Source organism: Bos javanicus, chromosome 22 (assembly GCF_032452875.1).
Source record: "Bos javanicus breed banteng chromosome 22, ARS-OSU_banteng_1.0, whole genome shotgun sequence".
Lineage (NCBI taxonomy): Eukaryota > Metazoa > Chordata > Mammalia > Artiodactyla > Bovidae > Bos > Bos javanicus.
Window position 1 is genome coordinate 32,779,414 of NC_083889.1, and position 20,938 is coordinate 32,800,351.

The 20,938-nt window shown below is 41.9% G+C and overlaps 1 protein-coding gene across 1 annotated transcript in view; it reads left to right on the forward strand.

Moving 5' to 3' along the window:
* Nucleotides 1–20,938, forward strand: part of TAFA4 (TAFA chemokine like family member 4) — a 175,179-nt gene that overhangs the window by 123,354 nt on the left and 30,887 nt on the right. The window lies entirely within an intron of this gene.

Genomic DNA, 20,938 nt, shown 5'->3' on the forward strand with positions numbered 1-20,938 from the left:
AGGAAGGCTGCTTGTGGCATAGATTAGACGTGACCCAGTGGGGTGGTTGATGGGGCTCTGATGTGTAAGTGGCGCAAGGACGAGTCCCCGATGTTACTGGGCGTCCACTCTGCCCTTCGGTCCTCCTGACTCGGCAGGTTGTGGACATTCATCTGACTTTATTGCCCGAGAGGTTCATTATACTTAGCACAGCTTTCTCCACAGCCTGGTGATATAATTATGATTGTTATCTTCTCCATATCTTTCCCCTCTCTCCCTTTTATGAGATGAAAACCTCTGGTATAAATATTGGCAGTGAGGGCATGCATTTTCCCTTCCTCTCCGCCTAATGGATGAACAGCTGGGAGTTAATGAGCTTTTAATAGGAAGTGTAGGGGGTGAGTTTGTTGCAGTTTCAGTCTCCGCAGAATACTCTGAGGTCTCGTTGTTTTTCTGTTTCTCTTTAACGTTAGCTTTATTGATACCTGCAAACACCTGTTTAAAATGCACTCAGCATGGAGGGAACATATTTCTCTTTCGATCACCTTGGCCTCCACTGACTCTCCTTTAATTACAAGGCTCCTGTGCAACCTCACACAAGGTTTTTATCTTCATTTTTAAGGACCTTGAAAATGTTCTATAGGCCTGAGTTTTTATTTAACAATTTTTTAAAGTTTACATGAGCATTTGTATATATTTTTTGCCCCTTTTTATTTTTCTTTTCTGACCTTAAAGGCAAACAAGACCAAAGCCTTTTTCCACTCATAATTTGTAGCAGGGTTCTTAGCCTTTCTCATTCATCCTTTTCCCTAAAAATTTTCCTCATACCTAGCCATTGTAAATCCTGGGTTATAAAATGATTTCCTGTAGCTAAAAAAATCATCATTAGCAGTAACACCTAACTTCTATGCATTACAGGTTTCCCTAGCGGCTCAGCTAGTAAAGAATCTGCCTGCAGTGCTGGAGACCTTGGTTCAATTCCTGAGTCAGGAAGATCCGCTGGAGAAGGGATAGGCTACCCACCCCAGTATTCTTGGGTTTCCCTGGTGGCTCAGCTGATAAAGAATCCGCTGGCAATGCGGGAGACCTGGGTTTGATCCCTGGGTTGGGAAGATCCCTCGGAGTAGGGAAAGGCTACCCACTTCAGCATTCTGGCCTGGAGAATTCCATGGACTTTACAGTCCATGGTGTCACAAAGAGCTGGACACGACTGAGCAACTTTTACTTTCTATGCATTACTATGTAAAGATGATAAATCTTTTTCAATGTACCTGCATTTTCTCTTTCGGTATTTGAAATACCATCTAAAGTTAACAAGACAAGTATTATTACCAGTTTACAAAGTAGAAAACCAAGATCGTTGGTCAAGGTTAAATGCTTTTAAAAGCTAATACAGATAACGGTAAAATTTGAAACAGCACAGAGCATGCACAGAAGTTTCCCTACCAAGAGATAACTATACTTAATCATTTTCTTGTGTTTCTTCCTGTAGTTTTCCAGTTTTCCATGTATGTTCAAAGTCGTGTCTGCTTTCTTTTTTAAACACAGAGAGGATAATATTCTCCATAGTTGTGCAACTTGCTTTATTTCCTTGTGTGGATGAAAAGTGAATATATATGATCACAGGTCCTGCAGCTAGCCCTGTGACATTGTGGGGACTTAGCAGAGTTTATTCAACCAGTCCCCTGTGGGTGACATCTAGGTTGCTTCCACTTCTTTAGGACCATGCAAGCTATATAGCAGATGCCTGTTCCTAGACAAATGGGCAAATTTTGGGGAATAGAATTTTTTTTTTTTAGAAGTTAGATTTATTAAGACATAATTTACATGTATACAGTTACCCTTTCCAGTGTACAGTTTGATAGACATATATATGTGTGTGTGTATATATTATATATATATAGTAAGTTTAATCATCATAGTCACAGATACTGAAAATTTCCACCACCCCCAAAAGTATCCTCAGACACTTATGCACTCTCCCCTCTCCTTGACATCCAGCTCTGATTTCTGTCTCTATAATTTTCCTATTTTTAGGTTGATATATAGATAGAATCATTGGAGAAGGCAGACTGACACGGACACGACTGACGTGACTTAGCAACATAGATAGAATCATACAGTATATAGACTTCTGATTTGGCTTCTTTCACTCACATAACACACCTAGGATTCATCCATGTTGTTGAGTGTCAGTGATTCATTCATTTTTATTGTTCAGTAATAGTATTGAGTTCTATGGATATACCACAGTTTGCTTATCTATTCACCAGGTAATGGACATTTGGGATATTTAGACTTGTTGACTATTATGAAAGAAAGCTGCTATTGCCATTCATATATAAGTCTTTGTATAAAAATATTATTTCATTCCTCTACTGAGGAATTAGATTGCTGCTGCTGCTGCTGCTGCTGCTGCTGAGTCACTTCAGTCGTGTCCGACTCTGTGCGACCCCATAGACGGCAGCCCACCAGGCTCCCCCATCCCTGGGATTCTCCAGGCAAGAACACTGGAGTGGGTTGCCATTTCCTTCTCCAATGCATGAAAGTGAAAAGTGAAAGTGAAGCCTCTCAGTCGTGTCCGACTCTTAGTGACCCCATGGACTGCAGCCTACCAGGCTCCTCCGTCCATGGGATTTTCCAGGCAAGAGTACTGGAGTGGGGTGCCATCGCCTTCTCCGATTCGATTGCTGAGTTGTATGGTAATTGCATGCTTACCTTTGTGATCAACTGTGAACTTGCTTCCCATAGTGACTATACCATTTTGCATTCCCACCAATAATGTATGAGATTTCTAGTAGGTCCTCATTCTTACCAGAGGTGGTTTTGTCACTTTGATGATTTTAGCCGTTTTAGTAGATATTTAGCAGTATCTTACTGTAGTGTTAGTTTGTGAAAGCTTCTCTGTTGGTGTTGTGAGTACTTTCATATGCTACATTGTCTATTCATAAATTGTCTTTGATGAAATATCTCTTTAATGCTATGCCTGTTTTTTGGTGAGAGAAGGTGTTTATTTTCTTATTGAGTTGGAAGAGTTCTTTTTATATTCTAGATTAAAGACATTTATTAGATATGTTTTCAAAATTATATTTCCCAGTGTGTGTCTTATAATTTAATTCTTAAATGTATTTTGATGAATTAATATGTTTTTAATTATCATGAAGTTCATTTTATCTTTTTGTGATTTCTGGCTTGTTATTTTGGTGTCAAATATGTATCTAAGAATCCACTGCTAAGTCCAAGCTTATGAAGGTTTACTCCTCTGTTATCTTATAAAAGTTTTGGTTTTAGCTCCTCTTGATTTATTTGATTTTAAATGCTGTGAAAGTGCTGCACTCAATATGTCAGCAAATTTGGAAAACTCAGCAGTGGCCACAGGACTGGAAAAGGTCAGTTTTCATTCCTATCCCAAAGAAAGGCAATGCCAAAGAATGCTCAAACTACCGCACAATTGCACTCATCTCACATGCTAGTAAAATAATGCTCAAAATTCTCCAAGCCAGGCTTCAACAGTATGTGAACTATGAACTTCCAGATGTTCAAGCTGGTTTTAGAAAAGGCAGAAGAACCAGAGATCAAATTGCCAACATCCGCTGGATCATTGAAAAAGCAAGAGAGTTCCAGAAGAACATCTATTTCTGCTTTTTGACTATACCGAAGCCTTTGACTCTGTGGATCACAATAAACTGTGGAAAATTCTTCAAGACATGGGAATACCAGACCACCTGACCTGCCTCTTGAGAAACCTATATTCAGGTCAGGAAGCAACAGTTAGAACTGGAACGACAGACTGGTTCCAAATTGGGAAAGGAGTACGTCAAGGCTGTATATTGTCACCCTGCTTATTTAACTTCTATGCAGAGTACATCATGAGAAACGCTGGGCTGGAAGAAGTACAAGCTGGAATCAAGATTTCTGGGAGAAATATCAATAACCTCAGATATGCAGATGACACCACCCTTATGGTAGAAAGCAAAGAAGAGCTAAAGAGCCTCTTGATGAAAGTGAAAGAGGAGAGTGAAAAAGTTGGCTTAAAGCTCAACATTCAGAAAACTAAGATCATGGCATCCAGCCCCATCACTTCATGGCCAATAGAAGGCGAAACAGTGGAAACGGTGGCTGACTTTATTTTCTTGGGCTCCAAAATCACTGCAGATGGTGACTGCGGCCATGAAATTAAAAGATACTTATTCCTTGAAAGAAAAGTTACGACCATCCAGCATATTAAAAAGCAGAGCCATTACTTTGCCAACAAAGTTCTGTTTAGTCAAGGCTATGGTTTTTCCAGTAGTCATGTATGGATGTGAGAGTTGGATTATAAAGAAAACTGAGCATCAAAGAATTGATGCTTTTGAACTGTGGTGTTGGAGAAGACTCTTGAGAGTCCCTTGGACTGCAAGGAGATTCAACCAGTCCATCCTAAAGGAAATAAGTCCTGAATATTCATTGGAAGAATTGATACTAAAGCTGAAACTCCAAATCTTTGGCCACCTGATGCTATGAACTGACTCATTTGAAAAGACCCTGCTGCTGGGAAAGGTTGAGGGCAGGAGAAGAAGGGGATGACAGAGGATGAGATGGTTGGATGGCATTACTGACTCAATGGATATGAGTTTGAGTAATCCGGGAGTTGGTGATGGACAAGGAGGCCTGGCGTGCTGAAGTCCATGGGGTCACAAAGAGTTGGACACAACAGAGTGACTGAACTGAACTGAATAGTTCTAAATTAATTGAGACATATTATATGGCACATAGTATGGTCTTTTCTGATTAACTTAGCATATGTGTAAAAAATAATGTATTTTCTGTCATCGAGTTAGAGTGTTCTTTAAATCTTGTCAAATTGGTTGATAGTGCTGTTTTGATTTTCTGTGTCGGTGTTGATTTCATCTTGTTATTGTAATAGTTGCTGAGAGAAGGGGACGAAAATCCCCCCCTTCCTCCTCTCTCTTTTCTTTGGAGTCATGCTACTACTGTTAGTACTCTCAGGTCTTTGTCCCTTGAGCTAAGTCTTTGTTCCTTGAGCTAAGTCTTTGTCTGTTCCTTGTGTTAAATCTTTGTCCCCTGGTTTTATTTTTCTATTTGTTTATTTTGCTCATTTTCTTGTTGGAGACTTTCTGGCAGTGTGTGCCTCCTTATAGGAGAGTGGAATCTCTGAGTATATAGGACTTGGTGATCAGTGGACTTTGGTTCTGAGTGTATGGGCGATCAGTCAGGCCTCCTCCTCTGAGCGCCATGCCTTGAAGGACCTATTGAGATCCTTGCAAGTGAGGTGGTTGCATCCTCTTACTTCTCTTGTCCCAATCAGCTACTTCTAATCTACCTGCTTTCCATCTCCCAAAACACAATGAAATGTTTCTCCCTTGTTTGGTGTGTTAACTTTTATTTTTTGTTCTTGTGAGTTTGACTCTTTTGTCTTCCTCAACTATAGTGTGGGTTGCATCTCTGGAAGGAGAAAACACTGACCTAAGTGGTTAATTTACCATCTTCAACTGCAACTTAAAAAATTAAAACTGGTTCTGCTAAGTTGCTGTTCAGAAAAGGTTCATGGTGACATGTCAGGTTCAGAATGCTATTTAATTCTGGGCTTAGATACTTAGTGACATGTATAATGTGACAACAAAAATAATGCTTATAAGAGAGTTTAACAACTAAAAATTGTTTAGGTTTTTTTTAAAAAAATCATTATGCAGTATTTCTGTTCTAGTCTATTTTAGCTAGAAGTAAAATGGAACAAAATTTTCTACGAGAAAATGTGAAAAAATCATATATTTTTTATGTTTGAAATGTACAAGTGGAAGCTAATCGCCAGTTTGTACATGCATATAGATTTATTCATTTTTGTCTACTGAGATGGTTCTGCATATAAATTTAGTAGAAGAACGATTAAGAAATCTATCCAACTGTGCAAGAAATGTTGAAATCACAGATATAGATATTGAAGGGACTTGCAGGGACTAAAACAAGTCCTTTTGTTTATTTTTATCTTTTAACTCTCTGTTTGGCTTTATTCTGACATTAGCATACACACACACACACACACACACACACACACACACACTAGCTGTGTAACAGGTTCTTTGAAATTGAAGTCAGCAGTTATCCTTCTTTTTTTTCTTTCTTGCACTTAGTGCTGATTTGTGGGAGTGTTAGGAATGGGGAGGAGTGTGTCTGGGGCTGGGAGGGAAGGTGCCAGTAAAGCCTAATGTCAGTTCTCTACTTCATCAGCTACCGCTATGGGAGAGGCGTTTTGTAGTCTTTTCCATGTCTCTGCAATCATGTTCCCCTTTCAGAAGAAAACGGCTCAATCTGATCATCTGAGCATGGGGAGCCACTTTATTTGATTTCCCATCCTCCAGTGGGCCTGCTGAATTTAAAACCTTTGAAGGTACTAGGCAGTGGTGAAACCAGGAACCGGAGACACGGAAACTGGAGCGCCCAGTATATAGTCCAGTGCAGTGGGGATAGGAGTCACGACTCTCGCACTTGAAGATGCCCTAAATTTGGCAGCAGCTGGCTTCTAATGGGAGAGTTAAGGGTTTAAGGAAGTACTGAAGGAATATTTCTTAGGAAATAAAGGAATTAACGTACCAGGTGAGGGCTTCCCTGTGGCTCAGCTGATAAAGAATCTGCCTGCAATGCTGGAGGCCTGGGTTTTATCCCTGGGTTGGGAAGATCCCCTGGAGAAGGAAATGGCGACCCATTCCAGTATTCTTGCTTGGGAAATCCCATGGACATAGGAGCCTGGCGGGCTACAGTCCATGGACTCGCAAGAGTCAGACATGGACTGAGCGGCAAAACCACCACCACACACCAGGTGGGAAAAAATTAAAACAGAGGTTGCTTGCTATTTCAAATCTTTAATAAATATCAGTTGAGTGAGGGGAGTGTTATTAGGGGGATGTTTTGCTAATAGAAGGCATTTACTTTTTCTTTATTCTGAGAAGTATAATTTTAAAAAAATGATTTGAATTCAGTTCTTTGCATTTTCTTCCTAGATCTTCCCAGTTTAACAGTTATTTAAGTAGTCCATCATAATTACAGCAGTAATGTTACTGTCGCGTGTGTGTGTGGGTGTGTGAGTCGCTCGGTCGTGTCTGACTCTTTGCGACCCCACGCACTGTAGCCCGCCAGGCTCCTCTGTCTGTGGGATTCTCCAGGCAAGGTTGCTATCATACTTCCTGTTATTAGCAGTAAAAGTTTTATTGAAGTTGAACATTGAACAATGTTGCGTTAGTTTCTGCTGTATAGAAAAGCGACTCAGCTATCCATATACATATTCTTTTTCCTATTCCTTCCCATGTAATTTATCAGAGGATATTGAATATGGTTCCCTGTGCCATACAGCAGGACCTTATTGTCATATCCAGCCTGATATACTAGTTTGCATCTCATACTTCCATATGTATTGAGCACTTACCACTTCACCTGTGTTACTGTTTGTCCTCAACCCACCCTCTGAAGGTTTATTGTTTTGCAGACATGGAAACAGAGGCAAACAGGAATGAAGTCACTTGTTGAAAACCTCCCAGAAGTAGAGAGATGGCAAGCTAGCCATTGAAACAGAGGTACCTGGAGTCTTTATAAGACTGGAATGACTTTGAGTTCTTTCTTTCAATGTTAGCTTCTCCCGCCCCCAACTTATTATTTGGAAACTTCTCAAATCTAGAGACGGAGAAGACAATGGCACCCCACTCCAGTACTCTTGCCTGGAAAATCCCATGGACGGAGGAGCCTGGTGGGCTGCAGTCCATGGGGTCGTGAAGAGTCGGGCACGACTAAGCGACTTCACTTTCACTTTTCACTTTCATGCATTGGAGAAGGAAATGGCAACCCACTCCAGTGTTCTTGCCTGGAGAATCCCAGGGACAGAGGAGCCTGGTAGGAGGCCGTCTATGGGGTCACACAGAGTTGGACAGGACTGAATCGACTTAGCAGCAGCAAATCTAGAGAAAGGTTGAATGAAAAGTATATCTTAATATCCCTTATGAGGCATTGCAGGCAGATTGTTCATCATCTGAGCCACCACGGAAGACCCCTATCATATTAGAACTGCCAATTATACACTCCTATGCCTGTGTAGCTATTCCTTTTTTTTTAATTGTTTGAAAATAAGTGGCAAACTGCATATATTTTCCGAGAATAAGACCATTTTCCAAAAGAATTTACTACTGTAACAAATTATGTCACTATAAACTAAAGCAGATAATGAATTGGGCATAAAAATCCAATTTACCACACAGACACACAGACACACACACACACTTTTTCAGAAACACAAATGATCCCAAACGATGTATTTTGCCCAGTCGTGTTAGTGCTGTGATACTCCTGATGTGAAGCTCATCACCTTCTTGCAGTCCATGAAGTGAGAATGAGTAAGTGACAATGTATGAGTCATCTCAGGCTGCCATAACATATTAGCACAGACTGGGTGGTTTAAACAACAGAAATTTATTTTCTCATAGTTCTTGAAGTTAGAAGTCCAAGATCAAGGTATCAGCACATTCATCGTCCGGTGTGATCTCTTCCTGGGTTGCAGACTCCCCTCTTCTCACTGTGTCCTCACATGGCCTGTTCTGTGTGAGTGTGCAGAGGGGGCCAGGTCTCTGGTGTCTCTTCCTTTTCTTATAAGAACACCAGTCCTCTTGGGTTGGAGCTCTGCCCTTAAGACCTCATTTAACCTGAATACCTGCCTAAAGGCTCTATCTCCAAATACTGTCATATGGGGATTAGAGATTCAGCATACAAATTTTTGTGGGAAGAAGGCATAATTCAATCTATGACAGATGCCTTGAAGGAATACTTCTGAAATATAGGAAGATTCAGTTCACTTGAGTTCAGTTGCTCAGTTGTGTCTGACTCTTTGCAGTCCCATGGACTACAGCACACCAGGCCTCCCTGTCCTTCACCAACTCCTGGAGTTCACCCAAACCCATGTCCATTGAGTCGGTGATGTCATCCAACCATCTCATCCTCTGTCATCCCTTTCTTCTCCTCCTTCAATCTTTCCCACCATCTTTTCCAGTGAGTCAGCTCTTCACATCAGGTGGCCAAAGTATTGGAGTTTCAGGTTCACCATCAGTCCTTCCAATGAACACCCAGGACTAATCTTTTTTAGGTTGGACTGGTTGGATCTCCTTGCAGTTCAAGGGACTCTCAAGAGTCTTCTCTAACACCACAGTTCAAAAACATTAATTTCTCGGTGCTCAGCTTTCTTTATAGTCCAACTCTCATGTCCATTCATGACTACTGGAAAAGGTGCATCTCAGTGTAACATGTGAAAGTATATGTTACTAATTAAAGAAGCTTTTATATTGTGTAATAATTAATCTTGGAGCTTTTAGTTTGTATATATAAATAATCAGAAATACTACATGTGAAATATATATTAATCTAATATTGAGATCCTCTCAGAGCGCTTATTCTGTGCTGCTTATCGCCTTCTCTGTATATGTGTCTTCTAGGTGATGGTATTCTTAACAAAGAATGACAAAGACATAATAGCCTTGATTAAGTGTAATGGGAAAGTCTTTAGAATATGTGTATTGTTGAGTAGTGAAAGAAGAAAATTTTTGGTAAGATGAATTAAAATTGCTGAGTATGGGAAGTTTGTAGATACTCTAAAAATTAAGGAAAGCAACTGAGTTGTGTTGAGTTAGAACATATTATTCTTTTGACTTTTAATCTGTTATTAAAAATTATATTTATAATATCTATTATAATAGGATAGTAATAGTTTTCTCCCCAAAAATGGTATTGCATTTTTTGAGTACAGGAAGAAGGTCTTGAGGGGGGAAAGAACAAGTAGGTGAGAAATAATTCTTTGACTGGAGTAGATACGACTTCATACAGAGAAAAATTGTTACATAGTGTAATGTGTAATTTTTTATTTTATTATTGCCTTCTGCTGTATAATGATAAATGTCTATGAAACCATTCAGGAGCTTCCCTCATTTCTCTATGAGCTTCTCTTTGGTCCTTTGACACTTCAGTCAATCTCTCTCTTTTTTAAAAATATATTTATTTGTTTGTGCCAGGTCTTAGCTGTGGCACACGGATCTTCAGTTGCAGCGTGCAAACTCTTAGTTGTGGGATCTAGTTCTCTGTGGGAACTTACATGTGGGATCTAGTTCCCTGATGAGGGACTGAGGATCGAACCCTGGCCCCCTGCATTGGGAGCAGAGTCTTAACCACTGGGCCGCCAGGGAAGTCCCAGCCACTCCCTTCTGAGAAGTCTTTCCAGGTGACTTTCTCCTCTTGACCTAAATCTGCCGTATTCTCAGTAAAGTGGCTTTGAGTAGTATTCAGGCAGCTATACTGTGCCCCTGGCAATGGCTTTATGAAATTCTTCAGCATTTGTAATACTCGTGTCATGGGATGTTTTGGACCATCACCAAGGAGCTGCTCTGAGGCTTGACGGTACAGTTCCTGGTGTTGAGTGGGGACTAGATTTGTGTGACCAGGCATAATTTTTTAACTGATGATGTCAGTGAATAGTCATACAGCAGTGAACACAGGTTCCATATAGAACATCCGGCACAATGGTGACACCCAGAAAACTGGGATAAGGAAGGTTATAAGTGAGCTGTGTGTGCTTCTGTCAAATGCCCACCTCTTCACATAGGTTGCGCCCATAACCTCCTACCTGCTCAGACGTCTCTATAGCAGTTTTCTGTATCCAATTTTCTCCAATAGAACCTAGGCAGCATATTACAAAACAGAGACATTACGTTGCCAGCAAAGGTCCATCTAGTCAAGGCTGTGATTTTTCCAGTAGTCATGTATGGATGTGAGAGTTGAACTATAAAGAAAGCTGAGCATTGAAGAATTGATGCTTTTGAACTGTGGTGGTGGAGAACTCGAGAGTCCCTTGGACTGCAAGAAGATCCAACCAGTCCATCCTAAAGGAGATCAGTCCTGAGTATTCATTGGAAGGACTGATGTTGAAGCTGAAACTCCAATACTTTGGCCACCTGATGCGAAGAGCTGATTTATTTGAAAAGACCCCGATGTGGGAAAAGATTGAAGGCGGGAGAAGGGGATGACAGAGGATGAATTTGCATCACCGATTCAGTGGAAACAAGTTTGAGTAAACTCCGGGAGTTGGTGATGGACAGGGAGACCTGGCGTGCTGCAGCCCATGGGGTCACAAGGAGTTGGACAGGACTGAGCGACTGAACTGAACTGATACATTTTTGTTGTAAACTCTCCTACCTAAAGATTGCTAATGAGTGTATACCGTATACATTCTTATTTTTCTTCTGCCTTTCACAGCACAATTTCTAGCTGTAATTATTGTTTCCAATTTCTCACTTTACGTGTTTTCTTGAAGCCTGTTCCAATCATGATTTGCCGCCACTGTTCTTCTGATACTTTTCTTGTGCAGGCCACCAGTGGCTTTAATCCTGTTATGTCCAGGGGTCCTCATCTTACTTCAGTTCACAGCTGCATTTAACACGATCAGTCCCTTATCCTTGAAATCTTTGTCCCCTGGGCTGCCAGAATACCCCTCATTCATCCTTGGTTCTCATTTTAGGCCGCTGGTCACTCCTTTTCTTCCAAATTTGTGCCATTAAAGTGATCCTTAAAAAAAATTCTTGAGGTCCAATTACTTCCTTGGGGATTTGACCCAGTCTGATGGCTTTAAATACCATCCACATATTCTAATGATGGACAGACTTAAACCAACCTTCTCTCTTAATCTTCAGACTCAAGTCTCACACCTAACCACCTAGTTGATGTTCCTCAGTTAGGTATCTAACCAGCACCTAAAACCAAGTAAGCTCCTGGTTTGCCCTCATTTCTTGGAGGATCATCCCTACCCTTCTCGTTCATGGCAGCAGCCTCAGCGTCTGCTTTGAGTCCTCTCTTCCGCTCACACCGCACGTGTAACCCCTCAGCACATCCCATCGCCTCTACCTTCTAACTGTATCCAGAACCCCACCTTTCCTTATGTCACCACTACCGCCACCTGCTCCAAGCCATCGCCACCTCTCCCTGGACTGTGGTGACAGGAGCTGCGTCCCTGCTCCCAGCCTGTTCCTCTTCATCTGCGCTCATCACAGTAGATCCTTTACAGAGGTTTGTCATAGCAGGTCACTCCAAGTTCACACTTCCCAGGGGCTCTGAGTCATATTGTAACTAAAGCCCAAGCCCCCACCATGACCCACGAGGTGCTGGGGAAGCTGCCCACTCAGTCTGCATTATCTTTCGGCATCACTGCCTATGAATCTACCCTTCTCTCACACAGCACCAGGTGTCAGGGCCTCTTGCCCTCAGATAATCTGCAGGTGTTCGTCTCTCCTCTACTTCAATGTCACACTGACAGGTTAGGTTCTTGGGTGCTCCCTATTTTAAATTCCATCTCTGTTGCTTTGTGTTTCTTTCATCACCAGAATCTGAGAGGTCCTTTGTCCTGTCTTGGTCACTGTTATGTTTCCATGTGTCTGGCACAGAGCAAGTGTTCAACAAATAGTTATTGAATAAATATGTAAACAAAAACCCAAAGTCATTTATTCAACATCTATGGTGTTTGAAGTAGCTCATGATACCATTAAGCACTTTAATTGAAACTTCAGAACCATGTTGTGTGATAGATAACAGACTAGCTGTGTATTCAGAAAAATGAGGTTGAATTACTGAGTTGAATTCCCCAAGTCTGGAAGTTGGCATTCCAGTTCAGTAATTCTGACTCCAAGTCCAGCGCTCTCTCCTTGGTTACCTTCAGGGAAGAAATCTGTTTCCGCCTTGGGAGAATCGTCAGATACTGCCATTCGTTATCTCTACTTGCTGAGGCCAGAAGCATCTCTCTTCTTTACTACTGTCTGCTCAACCCCAGCAGAGGCCTGGAGCATAGCAGGAGCCCAGGGGATACTTGTCTGCACAATGAAATTATGACTTTTGTCCAGCTGATGGTCCCATGGCTACCATAGGCTTAATGTCCATAGTCTCAGGTATCTCGTTTGGACAGAGAGTGATGTTGGGGCCAGCACTGGGGAAGAAAGTTGAGAGTTTAGATGGGAAGCACAACTAGGCGTAGTGAGCTTGTTTCCCAAAGGCAAGTGGCGCGCCACGGCCTCGTTCTCTGCTTTCATTTCATGAAGTCTTGTTTTCGGCCTTCTGTTTGCTGTGTTCTGGTCCCATGGAGGGGGAGGCTGAGAATACTGTAGAGAAAACCCTGCTCAAATCAAAGCAACACTTGCTAAGATCACTGGAGTGTGATGCTCCCCTCTGAGGGTGTATTTTCCTGTGCTGGGCTGGAGGAGGAAGCGGGGAAAGGATTTAAACAAAACCAAAAGGATGCGAGGGAAATAAGAGCATCAAGAAACTCACCCTAATCGGACGCCTTCTGTCTCTCCATCAGCTTTCAGTTAGCTTCAGCCAATCAAAGTAGAACTTTTATTGCAAATGAGGTTTTGTATTTTATCCCTTTTATCCTGGGAAGACCCTGCACTGGGACAAATATGTATTTATTTACCCTGCTGTCAACTTTTCTTAAAAACATATTTAATAAGAAAAACAGATACGTATTTAAGCAGATAACGTTAATCTATCCTCTGTAGCAATCCCAAAGCAATGAATTTTTCTCGTAAGGATTGTCATAACTCTTTTAATGGTATATACATAAATTATTCAGGTGAGTGAGAAGCCAGGCATATTAGATTTTACAATTCTGCCAGTATGTTATGTCACCTTTTTGGAAAAGAGCATATACAACCTGATTGCAAATTCAGAAGTGTGGAAAGGAATAAGAAGGTGAGATGATTTGAGAGAGTAGCACTGAAATGTATATATTACCATATGTAAAATACATAGCCCATGGGAATTTGCTGTATAACACAGGGAGCCCAAAGCCTGTGCTCTGTCACAACCTAGGGGGCGGGAGGGGGTGGGAGGTTTTAGAAGGAGGGGACATATGTATACCTATTGCTGATTCATGTTTGTATGTGGCAGAAGCTATCACAATATTGCACAGTAATTATCCTCCAATTAAAAAAAAAGTAAAAACAAATAATGTTTCAAGTTTCCCCAGTTTAAATATATGCCTCTAAGCACACTGAGAATAGTGTCTGGTACAGAGTACACTGTATGAAAGTGTTGGTTAAATAAATAGAAATAATACACTTCCATCCACCTATCAGAGAAGAAGCTTGGAAGGGAAATGGCTCAGAAACTGACAAGGATTAATGGCATTAAAAGGATAGTGATTTTCTTTTCTTCCCCCTTCTTTGGCCAGTTTCTGTCCAGTGAACCTGGCTCCACTTCTGGATAACTCATCCGTCCATCCTCCACTCCGCACCTTGAAGCTCTAAAGTAAACCTCACATGAGAAATTTCAGCACAACTTCTCACTTACTGCATAGCCCTTATGTTGTCATATGTATGTAGCTGTAGTTTTCAAGACAGTTCCCCGACCAAAATGTTCCTTGCTGTTTAAGAGAGAAGATGCATGTTTGTTTTAAGTGAATTTATCTGAAGTGGCCAATTCCTGGTACTAAGCTTATTGAACAAGGCATCCCTCTTCTATGTCTTTATAGAGAGCTAAGCCACTCGTTTCTTGTCTGCTTTCTACTCTCATTGTTTTCCTGTCTAGCAACACTATACTTCATAGATAGATGTATGATGTTTATGATGGTTACATTTATATATCAGCTTGACTGGTGGGGTGCCTGGCCAAGCATTATTCTGGGTGTTTCTGGGAGGGTGTTTTGGATAAGATGATCATTTGAATTTATAGGTTAATCTTTAGACTCAGTTGACCTCCCCAGAATGAGTGGGCCCCATCCAATCAGTTGAAGGCCTAAATAGAGCAAAAAGCTGTACGTTCCTCTTGAGTAAGAGAGATTTCTTCCAACCGTTCCTCTTTTTAGACGCTGACTGAAACATACGCATTTCCTGGGTCTTGAGTTTGTCCACCTTTGGACTAGAATGACACCGTGGCTCTCCCGCTTCTCCAGCTTGCTGACTCTCTCTTTAGATCTTGGGAATTGCCAGCTTCCATAATCACTTGAGTCAGTTCCTTAGGATAAATCTCTTTCTGTGTATATACAACCTGCTGCAGGTTCTTGCCTGGAAAATCTCATGGACAGAGGAGCCTGGCCAGCTACAGTCCATGGGGTCACAAAAAGTCACACACGACTGAGCAGCTGAGCATACACACAGTAAAATATTAGCTACCATAGCTACTGCATTTTCCACCATCCTGTGACATCATAGACACTGTGTAGCTTTGGATCTCTCCTCTTTCCATTCTCTAGTTGTGTTAATGTGGGCAAATTAATTTCTGGACATTTTGTTAAATGTAAAATAGAAATGAAAATAGTACCTACATCATAGCATTTTTAAAGACCACATGGGACAATATTTATAGGAAGTTTAGAACAGTGCTTGCAACCTGACATAGTTTATCAAGTCAGAAATGCTGTCAGTTGTGAAATACCTTGCTATTTTGTGTATTTCAAAGTAGAGAAAGCAATGCCAATTATAATGGTAAGATGCTATCAGTTGTGACATCTCCTGACATGTTAAAAGATGAAAAAAAAATGTTTCTTAAAATCAATAAAGTACCAGAGTTGGTGCTATATAAATGAATAAAACCTACACCAGGCAAGCTGATTATTTAGAGACAAGACTGAATAGAAAAAAAATCTATCTGCGTTTGTGGATGGTTATCTAAATAGCAACAAAACTCTTAGCAAACTATAATATTAATGAATGTTCACCTCACTTCTTGGCTAGTCTAGGAAGTTACTAAAGCATATTTCTTTTATTTTCTTAATGGGGTATAGAGCTGCTTTCATTATAGACTCTCTATGGCCATTTAATAAGGCATGATGGCTGGTCTAGACTTCCCCCACCAAATTCATATGTTGAAGCCCTGGGCCCCAAATGTGACTGTGTTTGGAGACAGGGTCTGTGAGGAGGCGATAAAAGTTAAATGAAGTCATAGGGTGGACCCTAATTTAATAAGGCTGGTGTCCTTAGAGAAAAGAGGAAGCAATGCTAGAGCATGCTATCTCTGCCACGCGAGGACACAGTAAGAAGGAGGGGGACTTCCCTGCGGTCCATTGGCTATGACTCTAACCTTCCAGTTCAGGGGGTGCAGGTTCCGTCCCTGGTCAGGTGAACTAAGAGCCTGCCCACATACTGTGCAGCCAAAACACTAAAGTAAGTAAATTAGTTTTTTTTTTTTTTTTTTTTAAAAAACAGGCTGTCTAAAGCCAGGGAAAGAACTCTCACCAGGAATTGAATTGGCCAGCACCTTGATCTTGGGTGTCTAGCTTTCAGAACTCTGAGACACAAAGCCTGTTTTGAGGCCACCCAGTCTGGGTTAGTGTGTCATGGCAGCTGACGGGGAGGGTGGTCACTGAGAGAGGACTGGCCACCCTTCTCCCCCCGGCCCTCAGTCGTTGCCTGTCTGGGATTGTTTGACCCGAAGGTGCTTATGTGCAATTGGAAACCAGAGAAAGACTCTTCCCGTGAGCTCTCCCCGTCCTCACTTCTCCGCTCACGTCGTGCTGAAGTTCCATGCTACTTTACCGACACTGTAATTACTCTCTATTTTTTATTTATGTACTTTCTTACAGTCACACACAACTACCTATGGGAAATAAACACTCTTCTTGTGAACATTTAATTAGGTTTATCATTTTAATTATGTCTTTCATATTGCTGTGTTCTTGTGCTGTGGATTGAAAGCTGTCTCTCATGTTGGCGGTCTGACTCTCTGGGTACTGGTTCCACTTTTACGTATTTTACAAATCAAACTTTGCCTTAGTGTTTGTTCTCACCGTTATTTGGATTTTGTTTTTCCCCGTTTAAGATGGTATGATAGGGAAGGGCCAGAAAATCATTCAGCATGATGCAGAGATTATTTTGTAGAAGGCCTGTCTTTATGGACTGAAAATCTGAAATACAGAATTTTTTGAATGAGTTTTGTTATTCGAAGCACATGCACCAAACAACAGAGACCAAGCAACACATTAACCCATGGGACTCCTTGGGGAAACCTGTTTTAATGAGTAGATGAGATTTCTTATAATTCACAGAACAATTTATATGTAAATGGAATCTGTGAAAACCTTGAGGTGGGTGCTCTGAGGGTGCTCAAAAGCTTGCCTTTCGTTAATAATTTCTGAACACTGCCTCTGTAATCTTGTTTATATTGCTTTTTTAAAATTAGAGTGAAGCTAAGTCTTTCCATCCTAGTTATAACCAGAGTTAGTGTATTAGTTATCTATTCAGTTCAGTTCAGTTCAGTCGCTCAGTCATGTCCGACTCTTTGCGACCCCATGAATGGCAGCACACCAGGCCTCCCTGTTCATCACCAACTCCCGGAGTTCACCCAGACTCACGCCCATTGAGTCAGTGATGCCATCCAGCCATTTCATCCTCTGTCGTCCCCTTCTTCTCTTGCCCCCAATCCCTCCCAGCATCAGAGTCTTTTCCAACGAGTCAACGCTTTGCATGAGGTGGCCAAAGTACTGGAGTTTCAGCTTTAGCATCATTCCTTCCAAAGAAATCCCAGGGCTGATCTCCTTCAGAATGGACTAGTTGGATCTCCTTGCAGTCCAAGGGACTCTCAAGAGTCTTCTCCAACACCACAGTTCAAAAGCATCAATTCTTCAGTGCTCAGCCTTCTTCATGGTCCAACTCTCACATCCATACATGACCATAGGAAAAACCATAGCCTTGACTAGACGGACCTTTGTTGGCAAAGTAATGTCTCTGCTTTTGAATATGCTATCTAGGTTGGTCATAACTTTCCTTCCAAGGAGTAAGCGTCTTTTAATTTCATGGCTGCAGTCACCATCTGCAGTGATTTTGGAGCCCAGAAAAATAAAATTATCTATTACTGTGTAACAAATTAGCCCTGATCTTAGATGCTTGAAACAATGTACAGTTGACCCTTGAACAACACAGGCTTGAAGTGTGCAGGTCCACTGTCCTCTGATTTTCTTTAATAAATATGCACCATGGTGCCACATGACCTGTGGTTGGTTGAATTTGTGGATGTGTAACTGTAGGTAAGGAGCGCCAACCGTAAGTTATACTCAGATTTTCGATTGTCTGTGGGAGTTGGCGCTTCTAACTCCTGCGTTGTTCACAGGTCAACTGGATATTATTTTACTCACTCCTGTGACTGCTGGCAGCAGACTCTAACTCCTGGCCACAAGACGCTCAGAGCTGCATGCAGCACGGCTTCCTCAAACCACTGCTCCTGGTGTTTGCTGTTGGTATTGGCACCCAGACCAGTGCTGGTGCAGCATCAGAGGAAATATAGCTAGAAGCTCACTTACAGGGTTTCGTGGCAAGAGACTTCAGTTTCTTTATAAGAGCCGCTTATGCCATGGTTTCCCGAGAGTGAGTGATCCAAAGGGCACAGGAAGAGTGGCCACCTGCTTGTGGAAGTGCCATATTATGACAGCAGGCTATTGGTCACGCAGACCCACCCTGGTACCATGTGGGAAGGGACTGCACAAACGTGTGGACTGGAGGAGGCAGGGCTGACTGGGGATCACCGTAGATGGTGGTTGCCACAGCTGACATGACCTTGAACAGAATGACAGAGTCATTGAGTAGAATCATTCCCTCAGGGTCACTCATGAGAATAGGTTCAGCTACTATTAACCTCGGCTTCCCTGGTGGCTCAGATGGTAAAGAATCCGCCTGCAATGCAGGAGACCTGGGTTCAATCCCTGGATTGGGAAAATCCCCTGGAGGAGGGCATGGCAACCTGCTCCAGTATTCTTGGCCTGGGGGAAATCCCATGGACAGAGAAGCCTGGTGGGCCACAGTCCACGGGGTCGCAAAGAGTCGGACACGACTGAGTGACTGAGCGCACACACATTATTAACCTAAGTTCTCTCTTTGCTCTCCTCGCTCCTGATACTCTTCCAGTAAATCCTCTTTGAATTAAGTGAGCTCAGATCAGTTTCCGTTGTTAAAACAGAAGAGTTCTAACTGATAAAATGAACTCCAAAGTAAATTAAACTGCTTTTTGTTTGTTACAGGACTATGGAAGTCAGGTTTCTCATTATTGGTGTCAGGAGATACAAATAGAGAATTGTGGACAGAGTAGTGAGAACCTGTGGTGCTAGGTTGGAATTGGAGATATTGGTGTGAACTTACGCTGTACACACACACGGGCACACACACTCCTAGATCGATCTATCCTCTCAGCCCCAAATCACTCCCTGGTAGCAATGAATAAACCTTTGTGCCAAGACCTTGGTTTCTAAATCTGATGCCCCACTAAAAACAATCAGGTCTCCTTTGAGAAAAATGATGACGGCAGGGAAAATAAAGGGTGAGTCTGGCACATCTTTGAGTCTCCATTTGCGCCAGAAAGTTAGAAAGAACTCAAAGAGTAATGGGGATGTGTCAAAAATGACAGAGCTGCCAGTGTGAAGGGTCTCCTCCTGTCTAGATCTGAGAGAATTTGAACATTAACATAGAATCAATTTTGCAACCATCATGTTAATAACTGGTTCAGATGGAAACCATCGATGGATGCTAAAAATAGGCGGTGAAAGTCTGATGAAGAATGGGGTGTTGCCATCGTTTCAATACATGTCCCCTTAAAATGCATATCAATTACAAAGGGCAAAATAATACCTTTAGAGATGGAGAAACATGGTAGACACCACCTTAGGCATGTAATTAACAGGCACCGCACCAGTAGTGGAGTAAATGGATAATCTGCCAAAGTGCATTGCCTGACTCTCATCGGGAGGAAACACCAGACAAATCCAAAGTGAGGAACGTTCTACACAGTAACTGACATGTATTCTTTAAAAATGTCAAAGTTGTGGAAGATAAAGCCTGAGCAATAGTTCTGACAAAAGAAGACTAAAGAAAAGTGAACTTAATATAATGCGGGATCCAGCATTAGATCCTGAGGGAGAAGGAAAACTGCTCTGAAGGATAGTCTTTGGGAAATTACTTCAGCCACCTGATGTGGAGAGCTGACTCATTTGAAAAGATCCTGATGCTGGGAATGATTGAAGGCTGGGAGGAGAAGTGACGACAGAGGATGAGATGGCTGGATGGCATCACCGACTCAATGGACATGAGTTTCAGTAAGCTCTGGGAGTTGGTGATGGACAGGGAGGCCTGGCGTGCTGCAGCCCATGGAGTCAAAAAGAGTCGGACACGACTGAGCAACTGAACTGAACTGAGGATTGTCAATTATGTAATAGCTTTATGTTAACGTTCATTGTCCTGAATTTGTTAATTATGTCAGAGAGTTAATTAATTATTCTTGGGAAATACACAGTATTTAGGGGTGAAGGAATGTCATGTCTTCGACTTACTCTTAAATGGCTCAGAAAAAATATATGAAAGAAAGTGAATGATGAAGCAAATGGGGTCACATGTTAATGATTAGGGTATCTTGGTGAAAGATCTTCTATCGGTTTGCTATTGCTCCTCTGACAAATGACCATAAATTTAGTGGCTTGTTTCTATGAGAAGACTGGCACAGTTTGGCTGGTTTCTCTGGGTTAAATTCAAGGTGTCAACAGGAGAGCATTCCTTTATGGGGTCCCTAAGGAAGAATCTGTTTCCAAGCACATCCATGTTTTTGGCAGAATTCAGCTCCTTGTAGTTGTAGGTCTGAGGTCTCCATTTCCTTGACTCTTGGCCCCTCTGCCTTCAAGCCACCAAGACGTGCTTCGGAGCCCGTCTCATATTTTCAACCTGACTTCCCCTTCTGATTCTCTCTCTCTGCTTTGAAGGGCTCACATGATGACATTAGCTCTACATAGGTAACCGAGGATAATCTCCCTCTCTGAAACTCAACCAATTAATAATCTTAATTACAGCTGCAAAATCTCGCTGCCATGTAAATAACATAACATAGCCATGGGTGTCAGAGAAGGCAATGGCAACCCACTCCAGTACTCTTGCCTGGAAAATCCCATGGATGGAGGAGCCTGGTGGGCTGCAGTCCATGG